This window comes from Ixodes scapularis, unplaced genomic scaffold, assembly GCF_016920785.2.
Source record: "Ixodes scapularis isolate PalLabHiFi unplaced genomic scaffold, ASM1692078v2 PGA_scaffold2__306_contigs__length_199485367, whole genome shotgun sequence".
In the NCBI taxonomy this organism is placed as follows: Eukaryota; Metazoa; Arthropoda; class Arachnida; order Ixodida; family Ixodidae; genus Ixodes; species Ixodes scapularis.
The window spans coordinates 48,683,984-48,695,440 of NW_024609857.1; positions in this window are offsets into that span (position 1 = coordinate 48,683,984).

The window sequence follows — 11,457 nt, forward strand, 5'->3', positions numbered from 1 at the left end:
GATTGCTAATGGCCGTTCAAAAACAACAAAAATTTTAAGCTTCTGCTGATGACAAGACCGAGTAATTTGACTTTAATGCTATGAAGCAGTTGACTACACTCTAAAAAAAACCCATAAACCTACTTTCCCGAACAACAATTGGATAGCCAATCAACGAAACTCACGGAGGCAGCTCAGCGAATCACGATGCCGAAACATATGATTATACCAAAAAATGCAGTCTGAGTTGTGACATTAAGCAATGCAAAACGTCACGCTTGTATTGTTTAGTGTCACAACTCAGACTCCATTTTTTTTAATAATCATGTTTCAGCATCGACATTCGCTGAGCTGCCTCCGTGAGTTATGGTGATTGGCTTTCCAAGTGCTAAGCGGGAAAGTAGACGCACGGGCTTTTTTTTTTTTTTTTTTTTTTTTAGAGTGTGCTATTATTTTTAGTGATATTCACTTTAAATTCTATTTTCAGCACGGTTATATTGTTATTGGTTATGACAGCCAAAAAAAGTCAATTCGCAGCACGAAATTTTGTGTGATAGTTCCCAAGAAACGCCTATTTTTGGCGTCGTTCTAGCGTTCTTTTTTTTTTTTTTTATCGGTATAATTTACGAGAACTTTGTTATAAAATTGCTATTCTGATACAGACATTCCAATATACATTCCTTGTGCCATGGCAAATAAAACAACTGTTTAGTTTTAAAGATTGTTACTGGTTCATTTGTCATATTGATTTCGTTTATCAAACATAATACACAGGCCAATTTTCAAATCTGTTACGCAGCACAAAGTAACTTAGGCTAAACAATAGGTCTGTTCGAGAAAGTTCTGAACTAGTTCTGTCCGAGTTCAGACGAGTGCAGGAGTCGTGCAGCGGCGACGCAGAACCAGTGCAGCCGCCGCGCCAGGACTGGCGCTGTAATCGGCTTTCCGTGCGGAAGCGCAGGGTGTCGTCTGCATCTGTTGGCTCTTGTTCCTCCACGCCACGTTGTATGGCACATTTAATTAGTCGTGGTTTGATGAGACCATTCGTAATTCCTTAGTTTTAAAATATAAGAACGGAATCTTTTCTGAATTTTTTTTTTTTTTTATTCGAGTGTACTAAAAACGCTTTCTGCACGAAATGTGTTTCTGGGTGCATTTTTAACGGCCGTTCGGTTCCTGTCGTTTCCATAAGCGTTCGTGTCCTTTACATTCATTTCAAGTCTCTCGAGTTTCGCATTTCGACAATAGGTTCTCGGCATCAGGATGATTTTGCGTCGGGAGTCACTGGCGGCAGCGCGCGGTCGCTAGCGGTCACCTCTAAGACGAAGGCCTGGCGATAGCGTTTTGGCCAAGATAGTTATCGACCGTATCAAGCGAAGGTGTCAAGCTGAAGCGTTTATTTTGATTCTCAAGAAAGACCTGCATGGAAATACCAAGCCAATGCCGATTCTCGGCGTTTTTCTCAGGCCCGTTAGTGGGCGTCCACAGATACCCGCGGACAAAGTATGCAGTGTTATGCTCAGCTACGGGGCATGTGAGGGCCAATGTACTAAATTCCTGACTTCCGCAATGTATCGGAGTCATCAGTATGCATCCAAGAGCAACTGAAGGCGGGGAATATCAAGAGTGCAATACCTTTTCCGTGTCTATAAGGAAGAATATCAACACTGTGAATGCCCACATAACATCAAAAAGAAATAATTTATGTGAGCCAATATTTCAACACAATTACCACAGGAATCCAAACCTACACAAGCAGGCGCCTAAACGCTTTCAGAATACCATAATCAAGCGAATTCCTACCCTCGGTTATGATTTCCATTCCGCATTTACCGCGGGTACGTTATTATCATAAATGAGAGGAAATGCAATTTCCGTATCTGCGTTATTGTTAAACATCGCAGACATTTGAGCAAGAGCTGCGAAAAATGACATGCGAGGGGGGGGGGGGGGGGGGGGGCTATAAACAGATTCGTTACACAGAGCAACATGCCCACACTCATTTTCTAATCACAGGCAAACAAACAACAACAATAACAAAATACGCGCGATCATCCTGACAAAATTTACAATTTTCACCTTTGGACTAATCACACCATAGACGCGCACGCACATTTTTTTAAGTTCAACGTGGTTTGTGTCAGAAGCCGAGAATAACGTTATACGTAAAAGGTATACATAACACGACGTCAATTCCATCTCCGGTTGTCAAACAAGTGACATTAGGAGTCATCAGTGAAGCATACGGCTTGTCGACACATATATACACCGATGGGTCGTCCTCTGAAACACTGTCTGGAATTGGAGTTGTCATACCTGCCCACAACCATACCGTCAAGATGAAGATAAGGCATCGAACGACATCAACGGCTTCCGAATTAGTTGCCATGCGAGAAGCAATACGGTACATGACGTCTCGATCACCGCAACCATGGACAATCTTCAGTGACTCAAAGTCAGCATTACAAAAAAATAGACTTTAATGAAACGCAATGCGTACGACCAACTGGCATATCAGGTATCCGCTCTCTGCCATCAAGCCCTCGTAAAGGGCCACCATATTTCTATTCAGTGGATACCAGGCCTCTGTGGCATCCCCGGAAATAATGCAGCTGGCAGAGCCGCGAAGTCAACGATCAGTACCGATTCAATTATGACACCCTACTCCAAAAGTGACACCAACTTTAAAGTTCAAGCCTTGGCAAAGACAATTCCATTAGGACACTGGATGAACGTAAAAACACACAACCGGAGATTATACTCTCTAGACCCCCAACGAGCCTTTCGCGTTCCATCCGGAGTTTCAAGACGACTGGAAACAAGTCTGCACCGACTGCGACTAGGTGTAGCATATACACCGCAGTTCCTCTGTCGAATAGGACAGAACATCTGCGGGAATTGCACCAGCTGTGAGGTGGAGGGGTCAATTGAGCATATCTTATGCCAGTGTGTTGAGTTCGAGGAAGAACGCCAAACGCTTCAAGAAACATTACAAAAAATAGATTCGCGTCCGTTTAGCGCTTTCAAAGTGCTTGGCAGCTGGGACACAACCGAACAGTTTATGAAGGCCACCGAGGCTCTAATACGATTTCTGAGAAACACAGGACTTTCGGACAGACTCTAAATGACTGAGAACTTTATATGAGACTGTTTACATAATTCACTTGATCATAATCATCTTCATTGACAATTTTCACCTCATATTCCTACCCCACTGCTATGTCTTTCCTTACTCCTCTCCCTATCCCCGGTGCAGAGTAGCAAACTAGAAGTGACGTTCGGGTTGAAATCTCTGCCTTTCCTTCAAGAAGCACTACTACTACTACTACTCTCTCGTCTGGCAAGTTATTCCATTCTGTAATGGACAGTATGAGGGGAGAAAACGGGAAGGAGTTTGTGTGTGACCAGAATTGCTGTATCTTACACGAATTATCGGTTCGAGGAGAGATACAGTGTACGGAATGGTAGTTGGTGTTTTTAAAGAATGAGTTACTGTAGCATACGTCATAAAAAAAAACATAAAAAAAAAACATTCTATCAATTTTGCGACTGGTGGATAAGGAAGAGAGACCCTTATTTGTTTTTAAAGTTGAGACACTGGTTAGAGGCAAAAAGCCGCTTGATATGAATCGGGCTGCTTTGTTTAGAACACAGTCTAATTTAGAAGATAGATAATTCTTATACGTATGCCATATGACACTTGGATATTCCAGTTTAGAAAGAAATAGTGTTTTGTACGCTAGCATTTTTGTTCATATGGGGCCAAATGTAAGTTACGCATTAAGAAACCTAGCGATTTTAATACTAAGCTGTCGATATGTTGATTCCATGAAAAGGCGTCCGAAATGTGAACACCCAAATATTTGTTTAATACGACGCGTTCTATTTGCTGCATTAGTAAGGAATATTGGTGAAGCATTTTTTTTCGAGTTCGTAGTAACGGTCATTTGTTTACATTTGTCGGGGTTAACGGTCACCTGTCATTGAAAGCAACATGAAATTTTCGCGTCGAGGTCATTTTGGAGGGTGTAATGGTCTCTCGGATGTACACATTTTCTATAAGAACAGTCATCTGCGAATAGTCGAATATTAGGGTTATTCGAATGAAGATCGTTAATACAAATGAGAAAAGGAGAAGGGCCGAGAACTCTGCCTTTAGGGAATACCTGAAGTTACCGGGACTGAGTTGGACGGAAAACTATTTGCTGAGACTGACCGCTGTCTGCTCACTAGAAACGATGCTATCCATTCTGACTAAAGGGCTAATCTGGAGAAGAGAAAGCTTCAGGAGTAGCCATAGCACACTGCTATGACTGCCTTTTCATCTGCGATGGAGGAATAATTTGAAGACATGCACTGATGCCGAGCCTGAACATTCCAGACGTTCATCCACTGTATAGGGAGTATTCAAAGTCAGCCATAGCTGTGTGCGCGACTGGTGAGTCCGTGCTGACGGCGAGCTTCCACGGCTCTTTTGCAACGTCCTTTCCGCACCATCAAGATTGCCGGTCTTAACAGCCTATACTAATGTAAGCTCGTTCTGAGCATGTGCTTTAAACATCGCTTCAAATATGGCGTCCCTCTACCGTTGTTTGATGTCAGTAACGAGATTTATCAGCTTCTGTGCTCATTTGTAGTACGTGTCATGTGGATCCTTTCAATTCTCGGCTTCGGCACGTCTCAGGCAGCTCATGATAAAAAAATGTGTTGAAATTCATCAAGAGATTTACTCAAGTAAGCGCCTCGTACAGGGTGATAGTTTCTCGACAGTCGACACCATTGAAGCAGAAACAGATAGAGAAAAAACGAACTGTGTGTTTTTCCTAGAAAAAGCGATGGGGAAACTCCATCGTGACGTCGCCGGTGGGAGGAGCCTAATTGCAATCGCCGGCGAACTCAACTGACTGGGTATTATTTTTTCTTTATTACTCTTGCAACAAGCCGAGCTTGTTTTTTTTAGATTAGCTGCGCAGTTTGTGCATCCCGTATAAAACCCGACATGCGCGTACACTCTGGTCCATTCGTAGCAGTCCTCAGGGGAGGCCAGGTTGAGGCCTCGTGCCTGAGTCAGGGGAAGGAGGCACTGCTGAAGATTGGGGCAATTTTAGAGAATGTGTCGGAGGCCAACTGCGGACGCCCAGGCAGAGCAGTGGGGGCAAGCAGTGCTAACATCATTGGGGCCCCGGCTCCAGGAGGCCAAGACTGCCGGGGTGACTGCTGAATTCGTCCGGATCCTTGATAGGACGACCAGCTCCCGCCGGGGCAGGCCCGCCGAGACGGGATGTGGGCACGCGGGAATGAGCGCACGCGTAGAGACCCTCATGCGGGCCTTACCCACGAAGAGTGAGGCCTCCAGATCATCCGGAATGGGGGCGGGATCAAGGAGAGGACGTTCAATCAGGGCTTGAGCAATTTGGTGGGCTTTTTCCTGGTGAGTACCTTGGATATTTTGCGGGATATAATAGCCCCCAACTTCTTTCTCAGACACTTTTGGGAGAAAATGGCGCTACTTTCCCAGTATCCAGTGGCTTTCAAGCACATCGAATAATGTGCAAAGGTTGTTTCCTTTTGAGTTTTTTTTTTTTTTTAGTCTTTTTGTTTGGATGTGTTGAAAACCCCAAGGCCTTTCCTAATGTGATGCGTAGATCAGCCATATGTTTCTTACAATTAAGAATTACTTCTGGATTACTAAATCAGAAAACAGACATCGTGGTTATGGGTATTTTATTTTGGGACAGTTCATCCGTCAGACGACGTCGTGGTATCCGCCTTTTGAAGATTGGTCCTGGGAACCAACTTGTCCTGGAAATGTTTGCGCACGCGAATGAGCGAAGATTCGATGAGGCGCACGAAGATAAATCTATACGTAACTGAAAAAATATGAAAACAGAAACTATTGTTAGCGTTTTGATTTTAAAGCTTAATGGTTCCACGTTTTCTTTATAGCACTGCAGACATAACTACTGCGGTAAATAGAATAGTAGCGGAAAGACAAGCAAGTTTGTGAGTTTTCACCACCGCCAAACATTTAGGCGGTGAACAAATAAAATGAAAAAAAAAGACAAGTGTCTCAGTCTCAACTGTTTGTGGTGGCTTTCGACAAGTTAACGCTTTTTCATTCTACGTGTACGCATAAGTTGATATATAACAGAACTCGAACAGGCGAACTCGAAAAAATGTGGACTCAGCTGATGGTTGTTGATGGCCTTTTGTGCAGTGAGCCTAATAAATACCACTCAAAATACAACCAAAAAAAGGTTTTGACATAAGCTATAATAAAACGGTGTAGCCCCTCACTGTGTCCCGGGGTGCACGTCCAGCGAATTGGAAGATGGTAATTTCTAAAATACGCGTATGTTGGGTTGGGCGGTCTACGTGCCAAACTAATTAGACAGGGGTTGTCTACAGTTCCCAGATAAAGGCATAACCGCGTGCTTCTCACAAATAGCAGCGTTCTGTGCGTCATCTCGACTGGCGCGACTGCGCAGATTTTAGGTTGAAAACACTGGCGTGTATAACAGCACCACAGTTCAAGGACACGATACCACCAGATGGAGTAGGTCTTCGTCCAATGACACGCAACCAGCCACCCTCTTTCTTCCGTGTTCTATTCAATCATAGCCATTCATTCTCGCTTGGATATAGAGTCAAACCCGTTTATAACGAAGAGCAGGAAATGCTACGATCAGTTCGATATAGCAAGTAGTTCGATATAGCAAAAGTCATTTACAATGAACCACGATTCGTTCGTTGTAAGGCGAGAGCTTCTTTCTTTCTCATTTCTTCGCTTCCGCCTTGTAACAAAGCGGTGAAAAGTGTTTTTTTTTTTTTTTTTTTCTGCATGCATGCACAGTTTGTTTTTTTAGCTTATCTACCTCTAAATCGCTTCTCTTCGTAGGCAACCGCTTTGGGACGAAAAGTCTTTTTCTTTTTTTGTGCGTGCGTGCGTGCCGAGTGTTTGTTTTTAGCTTTCTCCCCTTCTGAATCGCTTCTCTTCGCTCAATTTTGTTCACGGCATGGGGTTTTGTAATTTTCTTTATTTTCAACTTTTTTTGGGGGGTAAGGGACAGGCTAGGAAACGATTGCTTGCGCGTTTCTAGAAGCCTTCTTGAGGGAAAAAGTTCGATATAGCCAATATGTTGTTCGTTAAAAAAAGTGCTTCTTACATGCATTTTTATTTAAATTTTCCGTGAGTTCGATATTCACAATATTTCGCAGTACGTGGGTTCGTTCTAAACGGGTTTTACTGTAGACCGTTCCACTAAAAATAGCGGCAAGAAAAAAAAAATGCCCTCTCCCTCTCACCCCGGTCGTCGTCTGCTCCGCCGAGTGGGCTGTACCTAACATCGGGCTGGTGCTGAAACTCGGTTTAAAATCGCATCATTTTGGAAATTTCAAGCGCAGATGCGCGAATTTTGATATGCAAGTTATCGTGTAATGCTATGCTCGATAAAAAAATACTAACCGGGTCCAACTGCACTCTTACCTGCGTGCAAATAAAGAAAATAAATGGGAAAACTGTGTCAGAGTAGCCGGTCTCTCCGGCGAAAAGTAAATCCGGTTGTAGCTTTTTTACTGTACGAAGTTCGTACTGGCGTAAGCCTTTAGTGCCAATGAGTGAAAGTTTGGAATAATAAATAAAAACGTGTCCTCCTGCCGCAATAGACGCAGTGGTTGAGGTGTCGGCTGGCTCCACTGCTATTGAAGTAACGGAACAAAGATACGCTAGTTGATCATTTACTGAAATAAAACAACAGGACGGTAAAGGCTAATTTTGGAGTAGCCAAAAATATTCTAAACGCGCGAACCACTTCACAACGGCAGCCACGAGTGAGAGTATGATGTTTGGTACAGCCCGCCGGTACAGCCCAAAGAGGGAGACCGGCAACCTCCCGGTTTGTCGTCTGCTAGCAGAATCGGGCGCGTGCCCCCTCTCACTTGTTTTACCCCGCCGAACCTGCTGAACTTCTCGGATGTCTGGAGAGGGCGATGCGGTCGAACAAAATGGTGCCGCCATGAGAGCTCTAGATGGAATGGTCTATAGCATCCGGCCCATACGCTACTGTCGAATTATCTAACCAGAGATAGTGTGCTGTAAGACATCATGTTCCTCCCGCAAAGCGCGCTCCGTCCCATGTGTGAGTTGTCGTTACTCTTAAAGGGCGGCGCACACGGCGCTCTCGACAAGTCTTCACTTGACACTGCACCGTGATGCAGCCTGAAACATCTGTCATGAATCTTCATCTGGTCACGCTTAACCAATGAAATGGGCATATGGGTGACCGGTTTTTTCAATCGAGTGGCCAAAAGATATCATCTACGTTCGCTACTGAAACCGCATGCTCATTAAAGCATGTTTACAAGCTTCACACTCTGAGAAACTATATCTATTAATCCCAAAAAATTTGCCTGTTCGTTCGTTCGTCCGTCCGTCCGTCCGTTCGTGCATTTCCCGCTGCATTTAGCGGGAAAACTGAATTTGTGTTTAGGTAACGTAATGTCATTTGACGTCATCCTACCTGACGTCGTGTTCTCTATACACCAATCAAGGTTTCCTGCCTAAGTCGGCGGGAAATTGATGTTACGTGCGTGACCTGAAGAGCACACCAATTCAGTTTCCCCGATAAATTCAGCGGCAAAACTGATGTCACGTGACCTATACACCAATGCGGTTTCCCAGCTAAATTTAGCGGGAAATTTGCCATCACGTGGTTTGACGTCGCAAGACCTATAAAGACCAATTTAGCTTCCTGGCTCAATGTAGCGGCCAATATGATAAAAAAAAAAAAAAAATTCTTCCCTCCTCCTAAACGTGGGTTTACTTAAAGGAAAAATAAAGCCGTTCTGTACTCGAAGAAAAAAAATAATGTTTTTTTCATTTGGCCTCCAGGATCACGAAAATCGAGATTACTTTTTACCTTCGTACACAGAGGCTGCACAAATTAATTTTTTGAAGTACCACCAAAGCCCCTCTTTTCCGGAACGTGACGTCACACTAGGAGTTTTCGGAATCTCTGCTCTCGCGTATCTTCAGCGCCAGTCAAAGCACGCGCACTCTAGCTATTTTCAAAAAGGTCAGAAAGAGACGTCACGACTGATGTCAGTGTGGAAAAATATTATTGGCAAGCTTGCAAATGCTCGCGCTGCCCACACGAGTGACACGCGCTTGGCTGCTCAAAGGTCCGCAAAGGTCCTATACTCCGTTTCACCTTATGTTGTACCGCAGACAAGGCTAGAAGCGCGAGCTCATAGCGTTGGGAGCTACTCTTAACGCACGAGAACTTGTACCGCCGAGATGTGCCATAGAGCAAGGAGCTCGCGCTTGTAGCCTTTCCTGCGGTACATCATAAGGTGAAACAGTATAGTATGACGCCACGACTCGTCGGAGGTTTTTCGTGTTTTCTCGCGTTTAGTTACATCTTCGGGGAAAACGACTGTGATCATCAGATTCAGGAGATAAAAATACGCAAAAATTTAGCTCTGTACTTTGTTTCAGCTTCGGTACGAGCGCGGCCGATGTTATGAGCCGAAGGGCCAATCAAACAGCGCAATAAGCGCAGCGTCATGGTGTGCTCTCTGTGCCTGATAGGACTAGCCGGCGGAAGAGCACGCACAGACACACTGCGAATATCGACTGGTCCTATCAACTGCAGAGAGCACGCCATGACGTTGTGCCTGTTTTGCTGTTTGATTGGCCTTTCGGCTCACAACATCGGCCGCGCTCGGACCGAAGCTGAAACGAAGTATAGCGCGTTTTTTTTTTTTTTTTTTTTTCCATAAAGTTTTCTAGTTTTGTTTTAATGTCCTCTACCGTAGTATAGAGGAGGCTATGCTTCTACGTACTTTTAAACTATCGCACCTTAAACAATGCATTTGATGCGCTATATAGGACTTTGTACGTTTTGCACATGCAATGAAAAAAATGGCAAGAATATGGATCAATGAACAGAAAAATTAAACAAAGTGCGAATTAATAAAAAGTGCCAATATACGACCGTAACCACTGTACGAATTATATATTGAAACAATGCTTTGAGATATATTACTAAATAGCAGTATGTGACTAATAGAGGCCTGTTCCACCGGTTATAATGCATGTGTATATAGGAGCTGCTTCTTTTCTTATGATTTGTTTGGTTTGTTTAAACTCGTAGAAAGAGTTAAAACTGTACAAAATCTGGTTGTTAGCCACCTGCCGCGTCCCACACACAAGCCTTCTTGGCTTACGTGGGTACAGAGCGAAATGTATTCAAAAAAGAAAAATAAATTGTATTGTATTGTATTGTATGTAAAGGTCGCTGCCAATTTTTGTGTCCTTATGTCTGCAGCGAATATACCGTGTCTGTTGCACGATGCAGTGACCGTGCAACTGCGGCTTTACGCTTGCCGCCCGGTGGATATGCAGACACTTTGAAAAGAGTAGGCACCACTTACAATGATGACCCAGTTCATGTCCACATCTCCGTCGATGACGACGTTTGTGGCAAGTGGGACATCCCGACGAACGCCGCAGTTACTGGGTGTCGTGTCGTCTTGTCGCACCAGGCCGAGCCCCTCTAAGCCGCCTTCCATTACCAAGTCGAAGTCCTCTTTGGACAGATCCATTGAAACGGGCAGCGCTGTGTCTCCCAAGCGAAGGCTCATCCTGCGGCACAAGGCGGATGCCGACGGCAGGAGTCAGCAACGCGCCGCGTTTTTCTCGGGCAACCGGGACTATAACCAGTGACGGTTCTCGTACCACAGCGGTCATCTTGAATGGATACAAAACGGTTTTTAATTTACAAAATAACTGTAAAAATACATACTCAAAAGTAACTTTGCTAACCTATTCATCGTGTTCTTGCAGAAGTGCACGTAGATAACTTCAAAATGTCCGTTTTAAAGCGTTTCGTTTAATATATATATAAAAAAAACTTCGTGGTACAAATTACCTGCTTTTAAAATCACAATTATAAACGCAATAAAAAGATTTTGCTCCTCTTTTTAATATAACTTTGAGTACGCGGTCTGAAATTATCGTTAATATCGGAGAAAAATTAGAAGTACGTGGCAATATATCCCCCCTTTCGTCATCTAATAAAGTAATCAACCTACGACTATCATAGGTTGCCCAGAAAACCTCGAGAACGCTGGGAATATATTATGAAACTTACTGCGGAGCATCTTTTTTAAATTAAATTAAAACCCGTTTTGTACTCATTCGAGATGGCCGCCGTGGGACCGGAGCCTTAAGAAGCGGAGGGTTTGGTACATTATGTTCTTGTCAGCTAATGCCGCAAGCTCATTGACTGCAGAGCGATAATAAGATGCTTACGTCCCGTGCCGGATCAAGAGCTTCTACTGTCAGTGACACTGATCTCTATTATAGGGGTCTGAATGGTGCATTCAGAATACAGGCATGAAGCCACACGAAGAAAGCGGCTTGTCCCGGAAGTGAGCGCTTGGCAGGCTTTGTAACCCTTCCGAGTGCTGGTTCGA